The sequence below is a fragment of the Carlito syrichta genome, unplaced genomic scaffold (assembly GCF_000164805.1).
Source record: "Carlito syrichta isolate Samal-C Ts95f unplaced genomic scaffold, Tarsius_syrichta-2.0.1 Scaffold314683, whole genome shotgun sequence".
NCBI lineage: Eukaryota > Metazoa > Chordata > Mammalia > Primates > Tarsiidae > Carlito > Carlito syrichta.
In genome coordinates this window covers 258697-273472 of record NW_007258779.1, presented here as the reverse complement: position 1 = coordinate 273472, position 14776 = coordinate 258697, and positions in this window count along the sequence as shown.

Here is a 14776-nt window from a genome sequence, read left to right as displayed (position 1 = left end):
CCTTTTTGTTGTAAGCTTTAGTCTTTTCCTTGAATGGGCCCTGCCTTCTCATGTCTCAGGGCCGCAGATCAAAAGAGATCAACATCTTTCCCTTTTATTTCTGTCAAGTCTTACTTATACTCGTACCCAACACAAATACTATCTTTCCCAGGAAGCCTAGCTCAGCCTTCCACAGCCAGAATTAGGTGTTACCTCCTAGGTCCTTCTCTTGTACTGTATTTACATTTATACTACATCACCTAATACAGGCCTACCTGATTAGAGTTTTGTGTGTTCTCCACTGGATTGTGAGTTCTTAGATGATAACATACATCTGTTTATGCTGGGTACTTTCTACTTGCTTTACAAATATCAACTTATCGATTTCTAACAACTCTATGAAGTTCTATTATTAACCCCATTTTATTAAAGAAGAAACAGTGGCACAGAGAGCTTAAATACTTTATCAAAGGTCACAAATTGGTCATCCCAGATTTGAACCCAGTTAGTCCCACCTGCATTCCCAACCACTAGACTACACTGTTTGAGTACATCAGTCGCTGTGCATGGCATAGCAAATCATGCATAGGGGATTAATAATTGTTCATTGACCAAAGTTGAACAACTTTACCAGGAGTTATGAAGCAGGGGAAGGAGATGGCTGTGGCATGAAGGGTAGCAGCAATGATGAAACTGTTCTGAGTCTTGATAATGGTAGTGGTTCTACAAGTCTGCACAAGGAATAAACTTGTGCAGAACTAACACACACACACACACACACACACACACACAAGAAAAACTGATAAAATCTAAGCTTGTGGACTGTGGTAGTGGTTCTCAGTCTGCACACAGGATAAAATTGCATAGAACGAATACACATATACATACACACACACATGAAAACGGGAAAAACTGGCAAAATCTGAGTTTGTGGGCTATGGTAGTGATTTCATAAGTCTGCATGTGGGATAAAATTGTATAGAACTAACAAACACACAGACAAAAGCAGGAAAAACATGAAATCGGAGTAAGATCATGGACTGTATCAATTTCCTGGTGTGATATTGTACTGGAGTGATATAAGATGTTACTACTACTGGGGGAAACTGGACAAAGGGTAAATAGGCTCTCTCTGTATTATTATTATTATTTTTTGAGTCAGAGTCTCACTCTGTCACCCAGGCTGGAGTGCACTGGCACACTCACAGCCACTGCAGCCTTGACCTGCTGGACTCAGGCAATCCTTCTGCCTAGGCCTTCCAAGTAGCTGGAACTACCGGTGTGCTCTGCCATGCCTGCCTAATTTTTTGATTTGTTGTAGAGACAAGGTCTTGCCAAGTTGCCCAGGCTGGTCTTGAACCCCCAGGCTCAGGCAATTCTCTCGCCTCCACCTCCCAAAGTGCTAGGATTATAGGCGTGAGCCACCATGCCAGGCTCTCTGTATTATTTCTTATGACTGCATGTGAATCTATAATTATTTCAAAATAAAAAGTAGGAAAAAAGTTGATTCCAGTGTTATGACCACAAGTTCAGTTCTCTGGGACTTAATTAAATTTAACTCACAGAAATCATTTTATGTATAGTAGCATTACTAACCTTTGGTTGACAGTAATTTTAAAATACAGATTTAAACAATATCTATTTCTTTAACTGAGGTATAAGTAGATAAGCAGAATAATTTATACCTAATTTATTTTAAAAATAAAACATTTATTTTATAATAGGAATGCAAATTTGTTAGAAACATAATGGTAAATACAAAATGATTAGAAAAGGGAAGAAAATGCTATTTCTCATCAAACAACAGTATTAGTTTTTATCAATGTGTTGCATTTCCTGACATTTTTGCCATTATTATTATTTTGTATATGTTCTTCATGATTTTAATTACACTCCAAATATAATTTCGATAACTTCTCTCAAAATGTACTATGAAAAGCACAGTTCTATATTCTTTCAAAGTCTTCAGTATTTATTGAATGGCAGTACTATAGTTTAATTATTCTCCAATTGTTAGAACAAAACTTGTAAATTTAAGTATCTGTATATTTAGAAATTAAAAAGGCAAGCTTGCAATAAAACTTCTAACTTTTTCCCTTAAAGTCTTTAAAACAAACAAAAAACCTCTTCCATATTGCTGTTGATCTGTATTTTATACAGTTCTAAGCCCATGAGAAGCCATGAAGTTGGTCATTTCACAGGAATAGACAGAATACCAGGATGGCACATGGACAGCTGAAGTGTATTGTCAAGGAGAGGTTTGAAAATATAAGGTCATAAACCTGACAGGCTAGTAGGGCAGCTTTAGTGAGAGGCAAGAAATCCTCTGAGCAAGATCATTTTTCCTCCTTTGGTTTCTTGGAGCTGTACCATCTCTGCTTGTGGCTTGACAAATTTTTCTGGTGTTTGGGTCTAGGGTCAGTGGCTCCTGAGAAGAGGTGTTCTACCAGGAGTCCTCCATGTGAAGGAAGAGAGCCTGGCTTCTGTCCAGGGTATGGTCCTCACAGTTCTGGTGCTTTCAGGACATGAGCTCACCCTCTTGGGCTTTGAAGCCTTCTTTGTCTCCCATGACCCAGATCTGGTGGACCCAGATCTGTGACCCTCTGGGTTTGGTGAATGGAGTATCATGCCATGGTCAGTGGGCTATTCTGTCCTTTTGGGGCAACACACTTTTAGGCTTGCTAACATTATGGTGACAATTCTAGATTTTCCAAACTGAAGATGACACACTTGTCTTTAAATGTCTCCTTTGGGGCCAGGCATGGTGGCTCAGGCCTATAATCCCAGCACTTTGGGAGGCTGAGGCAAGAGGATTGTCTGAGCCCATGGGTTCAAGACCAGCCTGGGCAACATGGTAAGACCTTGTCTCTACAATAAACCAAAAAATTAGCTGGGTGTGGTAGCATGTGCCTGTAGTTCCGGCTACTTGGAAGGCTGAAGTAGAAGGATCACCTGAGCCCAGAAGTTCGAGGCTGCGGTGGCCGTGAGCATGCTTGCACTCCAGCCTGGGCACAACAGAGTGAGACTCCAACTCAAAAAAAAAAAAGTCTCCTTTGCTTGATATCAATCAAGAACAAGATCACTAGTGTGGGTTAGAAGCTAGAAGCGACTTCTTCAGCTTGGAGGAGGAAATGGTGAAACATTAGGTCTGCACTTGGTGAAGTGCAGAGATTAAACAATGATAGCCAACTAGAATGATTACCTGAGAAATAATTTAGCCTGCAAAACCTGCCATTCAGTTTGTTGGAAGGAAGCAATCAAACTGGATAGGCTACTAGACCCAGCCTTTTCATTTTGCAAAAGCCTTCTGATTGTGTATCTTCCATCTTACACACTGAGTTGCCACATGGGGCCTGTATTATTAAGCTGACAAAAGGGAGAGTAAGGTTTTGAGTGTGCAGCCTGGAGTTCAGTCAGGCCGTCATTCAGAGCAGTACTAAGGAGAGGGAGGGCCGAGCAACAGAGAGGGGAACGCCATATTTGGACTCAGGCATACAAGACATGGTTCAATAACACACCTCAATCTAATTTCTGATCTGAACCCTTAGAGATACTGCTCCAAGGGCCAGTTCTTCAGCTTCTCTGTTGATTTGGGCTCATGCACTAGCCAAGCACTGATGTCTCTCAAACTGTTCAAACTGAACTCCTTATTCCCACCCCATTCCCCAATTTTTTGTCACTCCTGCAGTCCTCCCTACTTTTGTATTCTTTGACACTCCTCCAGTCCTCCCTGCCTTCGTATCCAGCTCCCAATTGGAATCACCCTTGATTCCTTCTCTCCCTCACAGTTTATGTGCAAAATGCCAGCGTATTCCTGTTTCCCTCTCTCTGCTCCTGTCCCACTACACTCCGTTTTCTCCTCAACTTGTGAGAGATAGAGAGAGAGAGAGAGAGAGAGACTTAAAATGGAAATTAAGTCACGTATTCCACTCTTCTATTTATATGCTTTAATGATTAGAAGAAAATGAAAGCTGCTTACCGTGGTGCTGGCATGATCTGGCTCCAGTTTACTGCTCCAGCCTCATCTTCTTGTCTTTCAAGTTCCTAAAACATAGCAAGTTTTTCCTGCCTCAGGGTCTCTCCTATGCTGTTCCTGTGCTTGGGAACTGCTCTTTGTTCTTTTTGTGGCTAATTCATACTCAGGTCTTAGTTTAAATGTTATCCCTCAAAAACCGCTCTTTTGGCCATGTTATCTACTTAATACTTGCCTCAGTATTTTTTGTTTCCATTACAACTCTAAACACAATGTGTATTTATAATTTTATTTCTTTATCATCTGTGCTCTCTGCTATATTTTAAGCTCCATGGGTACAGAAACTACACCAGTTTGTTTCATCAAGTGTATGCCTGGGTGTACCATGTATCTGACATAATGATGGGACTCTAATTGTTAACTATTTGTTGAATAAATTAATTAATTAACTAATAATGTGGGTTTTTGAGTTAGGAAGGATAAGAGAAAGAATTATCAGATTCATGGCACAAATTGCAGTTTCTGGAAATTCACAATCTGATATATAGATTTAGAAATCACCACACTGTTTTCCACAGAGGCTATGCTAATTTACACTCCCACCAATAGCATAGAAGTGTTCCCTTTTCTCCTCATCCTCCCCAGCAAGTTTGCCAACTGTCCATCTGACAAAGGCCTAACATCCAGGATCTACAAGGAACTCAAATGTGCCAAAAGAAAAAAACAAACAGTCCTATTAAAAAGTGGGCAAAAGATATGAATAGACACTTCTCAAAAGATGACATATGAGCAGCCAACAGATAGGTGAAAAAATGCTCAGCCTCACTAATTGTCAAAGAAATGCAAATCAAAACCACCTGAGATACCACGTAACTCCAGTCAGGATGGCCATCATTCATAACTCAAATTTTTGCATAATTAAGTAGTTTTAGACTCAATTTTATCTCATTTGTGGTTTATTGACTATACCATTGTTTATAACATTTCTTAATTTTTTTAGTGATTGCTTCAGGACTTAAAGGATTTATGTTTAATTTAGCACAATGTACCTTCCAGTGACATAATACCACTTCACTGAAATATAAGAATCTTACAACATTATACTTCTGTCTCTCCTCCTGTCCTTTGTGCTATTGTTGTCATATATTTTTCTTCCACATATGTTATAGGTCTGATAATACATTGTTATTATTTTTTATTTCAACAATCAGTTATTTTCTTAAAATATTTTTAAAATAAGGAAAAATAGTATTCTATATTTACTTATTTACCATTTCCAATGCCCATAATGTCATTGGATGTATCCAGGTTTCCATCTGGTATCAGTTTCCATATTAAAGCAATTCCTTCAACATTTCCTGTAGTAATCTGGTGATGATTTCCTTCAGCATTTATGTATCTCAAGGGTCTCTATTTTGCCTTTATTTTTGAGACCTGAGTATAGAACTCTGTGCTGGCAGGTTTGTTGTTGCTATATTGTTCCTTTAGTTTTGTTCTAAAGTAGTACTAAGTCCATTGACTTCTACTTTACATGGTTCTCAAACAGAAATCTGCTATCATTTTTATCTTTGTTTCTCTGCACATGTGACTTTTTTCCTTCTCTAGTTAACTTTCTCTTTAGCACTGATTTTAAACAGTTTGACTACAATATGCCTTAGTTAGTTTTCTTTATGCATCTTATGTTTGGGATTCGTTTAGCTTCTTAAATTTATGAGTTTATAGTTTCTGTCAAATTGGGGGAATTGTTTTATTCATTATTTCTTCAAAATTAAAAAAAAATCTATTCTTCCCTCTTTTCCTTTCTTGGGGGGCACCAATTTTGCATTTGTTAGCCTTCTGAAGTTGTCTTATAGTTATTTTATTTTATTTTTTGAGTCAGATTTTTATTCTGTTGCCCAAGTTGGAGTGCAGTGGCATGGTCATGATTACCACTGCCTCAACCTGCCAGGCTCAGGCAATTCTTCCACATCAGCCTTCCAAGTAGCTGGAACTACAGGCACACACCACCACACCCAGTTAATTTTTTAATGTTTATAGAGGTGAGGTCTCGCCAAGTTGACCAGGCTGTTATTTTTTTGAGCAGGGGAAGGTTCTCTGTTGCCCAGACTGGAGTGCAGTGGCACGATCATGACTCACCACAGACTCACACTCCTGGGCTCAAGCAATCATCCCTCCTCAGCCTCCCAAGTAGCTTGGACTACAGGTGTGGGCCACCATGCCTGGCTAATTTTTATTGTATTGTATTGTATTTTTTGTTTGTTTGTAGAGACAAGGTCTCACTATGTTGCCTAGGTTGGTCTTGAACTCCTAGGTTCAAGCAAACTTCCCTCCTTGACCTCCCAAAGTGCTGGGATTACAGGTGTGAGTGACCATGCCTGGCTGTTCCCTGATGTTTTATATGCTTTTTCTTTTCAGGTTCTTTTCTTTCTGTGTTTTATTTGGAAGAATCTCTATTGCTATGTCTTCAAAAATTTTAAAAATCTTTTCTTCCTCACTGTTTGCAGTTAATTACATACAGTTTGCCATCTCAGACATTATAGTTTTCATCTCTAGAAGTTTGATTAGGGTCTCTTTTATATCTTTTATGTCTTAACATTCACATATTTTCCTCTGCCTTCCTGAATACATGGAATAAAACTATATGACTGCTCTAATGTCCTTGTCTACTATTTTTAGGTATAGTTCTATCAATATACGTTTGCCCTGATGATGGCTTATATTTTCCTGCTGCTTTGCATGCCAGGAAATGTTTTATTAATGGATCACTCTGTGTGTGTGTGTGTGTGTGCATGCGCGTGTGCTCTTGAGCCTTGTTTTGTACTTGAAAATACTTTCATCCTTTTGAGAAGTACTTTTAAATTTTATTAGGCAGAGCCAGAGCAGAGAGGCCTTCAATCTAGGACTAATTCTACTACTGAGGCAATACCCTTCTAAATATTCTAACCAATACCCTGTGAATTACCATGTTCTTCCACTCTGACTTGTAAGAATCCAAACTATTTCTGGCTGTGTCTGAACTTCACGATTATGTTTTCTTTCCCTTTTTCTTTCTTTCTTTCTTTTTTTTTTTATCCCTGACTAGGGTAGTTTCTTCACACATATACACTAATTAGTACTCTCCTTCCTGTCTGAATTCCAGCCACCTTAGTCTCCTTGAATTCTCTTTTCTGTATCCTCAACTCAGCTAGTCCACCCTTTGCCCTAAATCTGGAAATTTCCTTTAGACAGTAAGCTGAAGTAATTGTGAGGTTCACCTCGTTTGCTTCCCTGGCTATGGTTCAATGTCTGAAAATCATTGACATATTTTGTAAAGTTTTTTTTAATTGTTTAAGATGGCAGGGTAAAACTGTTGTCTGTTTTCCCACTTTGATTGCAGGTGGAAGTGTCCACAAACTATGAAGGGGGACCAACCTCCCCGCCAGAATTTATTTATTTAAAAAATGGTGTATTTATTCTTGCATATTTAAACTTCAGTTACCTTCAAAGTACTCTCCATTTGATGCAATACACCTATTGAGATGCTTTTCCCACTGCTCAAAACAATTTTTGAACTCATCATTTTTGACCCCTTTTAGTGCTTTTATCATTTTTGTTTGTTTGTTTGTTTCACCTCTTCCACCTGGGCAAAACATTTCCCTTTGAGAATTTTTTTCATCAGGGGAAACAACAACAACAAGAAAAATCACTTGGGGCGAGATTGGGTGAATAGAGAGGGTGGGTCAAAAACTGCTTTGTCATGGTGGAAGAACTAGTTATCTGTTTGCCACAACTCAGGGCATTTCTTCTGCAAATTGTGATGCAACCTTCTCAAAATTTCCAGATAAAGACTTTTGATTGACCTTTTGATCTTGAGGAACAAATTCCAAGTGTACTACAATGGGCACATCCTCTTAAAAGATAATTCTGGATTCTTTTGGTCTCCCCTTGTATACGTTTCAACTCCATTGCCTATAGGATAAAATTCAGGTTCTTTAGTTTGGCATATGCCATACTTTACATGCTGACAATCCCCAGTCCCCACCCCACCCACTCTTAGTAACTCACGACAGTTTGCTAAATCTTGACTATATTCGTGCTTTTTCATGTCTCATTGCATTGCACATGCTCTTGTCTCTGCCCTGGAGGACTGTCTTCCCAGGTATTCTCCATCTGGCCAAATTTCGCTTATTCCTCAAAACCCAACTCAACTACCAATTCTTCTGTTATTCCAGACTCAGTGTCCACTGCTACAGGATACGCCATTATTATGTGCTTATGGCACTATTATGGAGAGTCCCAGTTTGACTTCTACATTTGACTCAGATCATGTCATCTCCTCAAGGGCAGTAACCTCTATGTCTTATTCCTATTTTCATTTCTAAGTCTTTTCCAGTGTCTCACTTAGGTCCTTGGCACATGTTTGCTTTATGAATGAACACCCTGTCACAGTGAATAATATTGCTTTCTGAAAATAGTATCAGCTTGCTTATTTGGGGGAATTTGGAAATGAAAAATACCAACAACAACAAAAAAAAAAACAACAACAGTAAAATAAAACTGGAAAAAGAATAGCTGCCATGGTCTAGCAGGTGTTCCACATTACGTTAATCACTGAGGATGCTGGGCAGGTGCTCGCTCCCTTCTAGGATGTTACCTCAGCACTAAAACAATTCACAGCCAACATTTGGGATTGGGATTTTTTTTCTCTCTCACAGATGGTGGAGTTCTGTGATTTATTTCTGTGAGAAGTACAGACAAAGTTATTCCTTGGAAGCTCCCTACTAATCACTTTCAAAACATCAGTTTCAAATCTTAGAGAGAACTGGAATCAAGATACTTGTGACCCAGTTGGAGCCAGTATCATCGAGATTTATGTCTCAGATAGCCCCTGGACTGCCTGGCACATGTGCACTCAGGATAATGTGTATTAGAGATTCAAGATTCTTCACTGTTCTTAAAAGCTGACAATTTAAGAAAGAGTAAACATCTTGGAAGTTCACCTCCATATTCAAGATGGGGAGGAGTAATCAGGTGTGTCCCAGAATAAAATGAAGTCCACCAAAATGTTCACATACACACACACACACACACACACACGCACGCACGCACACACACACACACACACACACATACGCACACACACTTCTGAGTTCATTTACTTGCTTGCCAGACAAGGGGACACACACCATAGGTGAAATTCAGTGAATATTTATTGGAGGATCAGAGTGAGGATCAAGGGACTTTATCCACTAGAAGGGGGACTTCAAGATAGTTATACTAATTGATGATTGGAAACACCATCTCCAAATGGAACAGAATTAGTCCATAAGTGTATACATGGTTGGCTAAATCAAGTCCCATCAGTCAGAAAGTAGTCTTTAGTTTGGTCCAATAAGGATCTGACATATCGGATTACTCAAAATTTGAAGTCCTCTATCAGCTTGGGATCTTTGTTTGCTGAAAGCTCATGGCTATTTAACAATTTCATGTGATTGGACACAGTTTTGATAAAACCCAGAACTCAGTTTTGACCTTTCCTAAGCATGTTTAGTTGTTAAGTGGAATTTTTTCCCTTTGTGGGTGTGATGATGTTATTTATCCCATGTGGAATCTGAAGAGGGGGCTTACCTGATTTAGCTTGGAGGAGGGTACGACATGAGCTATGTATTTGTAGGGGAAAATTAACAATGGTACACACATAGGACTCTCAACAAATAAAAATTATCCGATGCTGAAGAAAGAACATGGAATTTGGAGTAGGAAGGACTTGGTTTTGCGTTGCAATTTAGCCACTGATTAGCTGGACATAATCATCTAAGTCCCAGTTTTCTTTTCGTATAAAACAAAGATACTGTCAGTCTTACCAGTTAATGGGAAGATTAAATGAGATGATATATGTCAACTAACTCCCTCAGCAGCCTGCCTGTTTCTTAAGGGATGAGCAGTGAATAACTGATAGCTTCCTCCCATGCAGGCCCTACCCATGGGCACCCCATACATATGTGACTGCCTCGACTGTCCCTCTGTGTCCTCCTGAACTCTTTACCTTCTTCTAAGTATGTCCCTTCCATGCTTGTGCCCCACTTTTCACTTTCTCCTCTTAATACTTAACATATTGTTTGCATGTCCAAAAGCTGACATATTTATATTCTTTATTAATAAGTTGAGTCTACTATAACTTCAGAGGCGTGTTCCTCTTTATGATAGGTTTCTGAAAACTTGCTGTTGAAAATTGGACTGCTTTGGGGAAGGCGAATAGTCAAATGCAACTGCAAAAGGGTTTCAGATTTGGAAACAGCAGAGAACCAGCATCCTAGATGCCCAGTAAATATGTCTTCCTTCATCCTTTATCCCTACATACAGAGCCCTATATGGCCTACAGCATAATTCTAATGTTATTAAAACAGTGCAGACCTTCTCTGACAGTGCTCAGAATACCTTGGAACACCTGACACTTGTTGGTCAGTGCTGGGCGGTCTGCTCTTTCTGCTCACAGAACAGTCAAGGTGTGGGGATTCCATGAGACAAAGGAATTTGTGGAATGATAAGCTCACATGCCCAAGTTCCTATAGAACGAGGTGGAGAACTGGGTGCCCTGTTATATCAAAAGAAAGCATATGCCTTTGAGAGGGTATGAGAAGCCTTGATTTCTGACCCTGAAACCTGAGGGACTGTCAACTTTCTCCACCATTTTCTTATCGAATCTAGTTTAAAGCTTTCTCTAATTTTTCTAAAGTCATACAAAAGTACATGATACAATGTAACTTAGAATGACTGCGATGTTGTTTTGTAACTTCTTTAGGCCGGATTGAGATTGCAATGTTGATTACTGTTTATACAGAAGGATCCATCCTTGAAAGATGTGCACAGTGTGAGTCTTATCAAGGGAGAAAATAAGATTGCAATGTGACTAGGACAGGTTAGGGTAGGATAGGCTATGCTGCAATAAAGATAATTGATTCGTCGGGCTCGGTGGCTCAGCCTGTAATCCCGCGCCTTTGGGAGGCTGAGGTGAGTGGATTGCCTGAACCCGTGGGTTCAAGACCCGCCTGGGCAGGGAGACCTCATCTCTACAATAAATCAAAAAATCAGTTGGGTGTGGTAGCACATGCCTGTAATTCCGGCTACTCGGAAGGCTGAGGCGGAAGGATCGCCGGAGCGTAGCAGGTGGAGGCTGCGGTGGCTGGGAGCGGCCACTGCACTCCAGTCTGGGCAATGGAGTGAGACTCAACTCAAAAAAAAAAAAAAAATTGATTCTACCGGACATGGTGATTCACACCTATAATCCCAGAACTTTGGGAAGTCAAGACTGGAGGATTGCATGAAGCCAGGAATTCGAGACCAGCCTGGGAAATACAGTGAAACCTCATATCTACTAAAAAGCAAAAAAAGTCAGCCATGGTGGCACACACCTGTAGTCCCAGCTACTCAGGAGGCTGCAGCAGAAAGATAGCCTAAGCATGGGAGGTCAAGGCTGTGGTGATCTGTGATTTTTGCCACTATACTCTAACTTGGGGGACAGAGTGAGACCCCAGCTCAACAACAACCACAACAAGAGAGGAGGGAGGAGGAGGGAAGAGGAGGAGGAGGCAGGGAAGGAGAAAAATAGGAAGAATTGATTCTCAAATCCCAGTGTCTTGAAACAACAAGGATATTTATCACTAATGGTACACGTCCATCACTGGTCAGCGGGCACTTTGTTGTATTTTTGCAGGAACTCTCATAACTCCATCATCTGGAAAGCACGTCCTACTCAGACCTGCCAGTGAGAGAAATGAAGGCCTTTCAACTGCCTCATTGTAGAATTGACTTCATCCTTTTATTATTATTATTATTTTGAGTCAGAGTCCCACTCTGTTGCCCAGGCTGGAATGCAGTGGCACAGTCACAGCCACCGCAGCCTCGACCTGCTGGACTCAGATGATCCTTCTGCCTCAGCCTTCGAAGTAGCAGGAACCACAGGCATGGACCGCCACGCCTGGCTAATTTTTTGATTTATTGTAGAGACAAGGTCTCGCCACGTTGCTCAGGCTGGTCTTGAACCCCTGAGTTCAGGCAGTCCTCTTGCTTCTGCCTCCCAAAGTGCTGAGATTACAGGCTTGAGCCACCACACCCAGCCCCTCTGCTTCAATTCTGTTAACCCGAAGAAGCCATATGGCCCTGATTAATTATAACGACTGGGAAATGTGTGAGAAAATGGAATATCATGGGGAATATTGTTGTGTCTGCCTCAGCCTGCTGTTCTGGTCACACACATATCTATCTGCTTCCTTCTTCCCGATTTCCAGAAACAACTTAGATGTTCTATCTGACCAATGCATCAGGCACCAATCCCAGGATCACTGAGTGTTATATAACAGTCACTATAACAGGGGCTCCTCTTGGTCTGGAGATCCAAGGGCTAGGAAGACAAGTTACCTGCTGTCCATCAACTATTACACGATGGTAAAACAAGAATAGGTTAATTTCAGTAAACACTTACATGCTGTAAGGTCAAGGATGGGAGTTCTGAACACTTATTCTGCTTTGTGGCCTTTTCTTACTAGAAAAAAAGAGGCTCTTCCTCAACTTTCTGGCCTTTTCTTGCAGTCTGAAAGGGGTCTCGTGTTTCTAAATGTAAGCTCTCCTGCTGTGTAACAAATCCAGTCTTTTCTAGTTTCTCTGGAAGCTTCCACCCACCTATTTACATTGTTATTCCCTCTCTCCATTAATGTCTTTTCTTCTACTTGAGTGAATTTTATTGCTATATGTTTTAAGCACATTCTATGCGCAGAGAATGATGTTGGATGCTGAGGCTGGGGAGTGACACAGACGAAGAGGACCCTTGATTCTCAGTGGTGTTCATCCTCTCATGGCAATAGGTGGGAAAGAGAGATCTCAAGTAACTTTTTGAGGTATTTATTTGTATCTCATTTGTTACATTGTTTTCCCTCATTCCTATTTTAGCCACATGATCAAGTCCTTGGTATCAAGCTGACTCTGGATTTTTTTTTTTCAAAGTGAAAAGTTACTTGAAATCCAAAGCTCTTGCTGTCTTTCTTCAACATGTAAATGGTATTAAAAGTCTGGTGGGGAGGAGAGAGGCAAGACCTAGCTTTGATCCATGCTCCCACCCTGGCAACTAAAGGGCAGGAGGAGGGAAGAGCTGGCTTCTTGGCTCCCATAGTGAGGAGTGGAGCCCTGTTCCCACCAGAATCCACACAGAAAGAGTTCTTCCAAATTAGGAAGGTATGTAGGTGTTAAATATGTAAGCAAACAACCCTCCCTCTGTCATAACCTGCCAGCGTTTTATCAGGAGATCCAGATTCCTCCCAGATCTGTAACTCCAGATCTGACCTTCTGCCCTTGTGTATACCTGTCCCGCCAGGTGCGCTCAGGGGCTTCTTCTGGGGCGCTCTATGACACTCTGAACTCACGTAGGAGACAGACTGGGCGTATCAGCCTTCTTCCCCTTCTCAAACTATTTTTATCTTCAAGAATCCCCCGAGAAACTAAAAGTACAGATTTCCTAGGTTCCCTTCCCCACCTCCGCAATCCTATTTAGCCCCTGGAGTAGGCCTCAGGAATCTCCATGTTCAGCAGGTGTTCATCATCCTAATGCTCTTTTTTTTGGAGAAACAGTCTTCTTATCTATTATAAACTTGCTGATGTTTTCTCTGCCATATCTTGTAAGTCTTTTCTTTCTTTCCCCTGAAACAATATACCTTTTCTATTGCAAAGACTGTTCAACTATCTTTCTTCTTCTTCTTTTTTTTTGAGTTGGAGTCTCACTCTGTCACCCAGACTGGAGTGCAGTGGCTGCTCCCAGCCACCGCAGCCACAACCTGCTGGGCTCCGGAGATCCTTCCGCCTCGGCCTTCCAAGTAGCTGGAACTACAGGCGCGTGCTACCACACCTGGCTCATTTTTGATTTATTGTAGAGATGAGGTCTTGCCGAGTTGCTCAGGCGGGTCTCGAACCACAGGGTCAGGCAATTCACTTACCTCAGCCTCCCAAAGGCGTGGGATTACAGGCTGAGCCACCGAGCCCGGCCCATCTTTCTTCTTTACTAGTTTTATCCTCTATCTGTCCCACCATTGCCCGTTTGGTCTTCTCTTAGACATCTCTACTTGTTTGGCTGAGATAGCATCAGGGAGAGAGAGGAAAACTGCCCTCTACTTTCTGCTTCCCCTGTGATTTGGCTGTATTTCCATAATTTGGGTTTTGTGTGGCTGCTCTGGTTAGTACAGAATAACTGAAAAGGGTCAGATACGGGCCTGTTAGAATGGATATTGACTAAAAGCAACTGGTAACTGATGCAAAACTGTCCTGAACCCAGATCTCAGTAACGAGTAATTCTTTGGGCATCTGTTTCACAGGGCATACTACAAATCTGGTCATTTGTCAAGGTGACCCTTTGGCTCCTGCTCAAGAGATGTGCCTCATGACCTGGGGTAAATATTTGCTCTCTCATTTGGGCACATTATAATCAAGCCCTCAGGATGCCCTTTGGGAATCTTTCTTTTCAAACTTGATGGTTCAAAGCATTGTTTTGCACCTTATTCATATTAATATAAAGTGATTTTGAGGTTCTTCCACTATTCACTAGCCTGATTCAAAAGTACAGCTTGGCTTTCTTTCTTTCTAGTAAGTGAAGGGTTAAAAGGACATGCTTGAATAAGAAGACTGCCATCCTCCACAGACAGTGTTTTATCAGGAGTATTATGACATTTTCTTCATCTTGTATTTTATACATTTGACATGGTTTTATGTCTTTTCTCACCTTGAAACTTCCTTTGTAGATACTAATTTAGAAGGTGAAGAGTTAGGCCTCAATTTCCTTGATTCTTTGAACTCTAAGTTAGA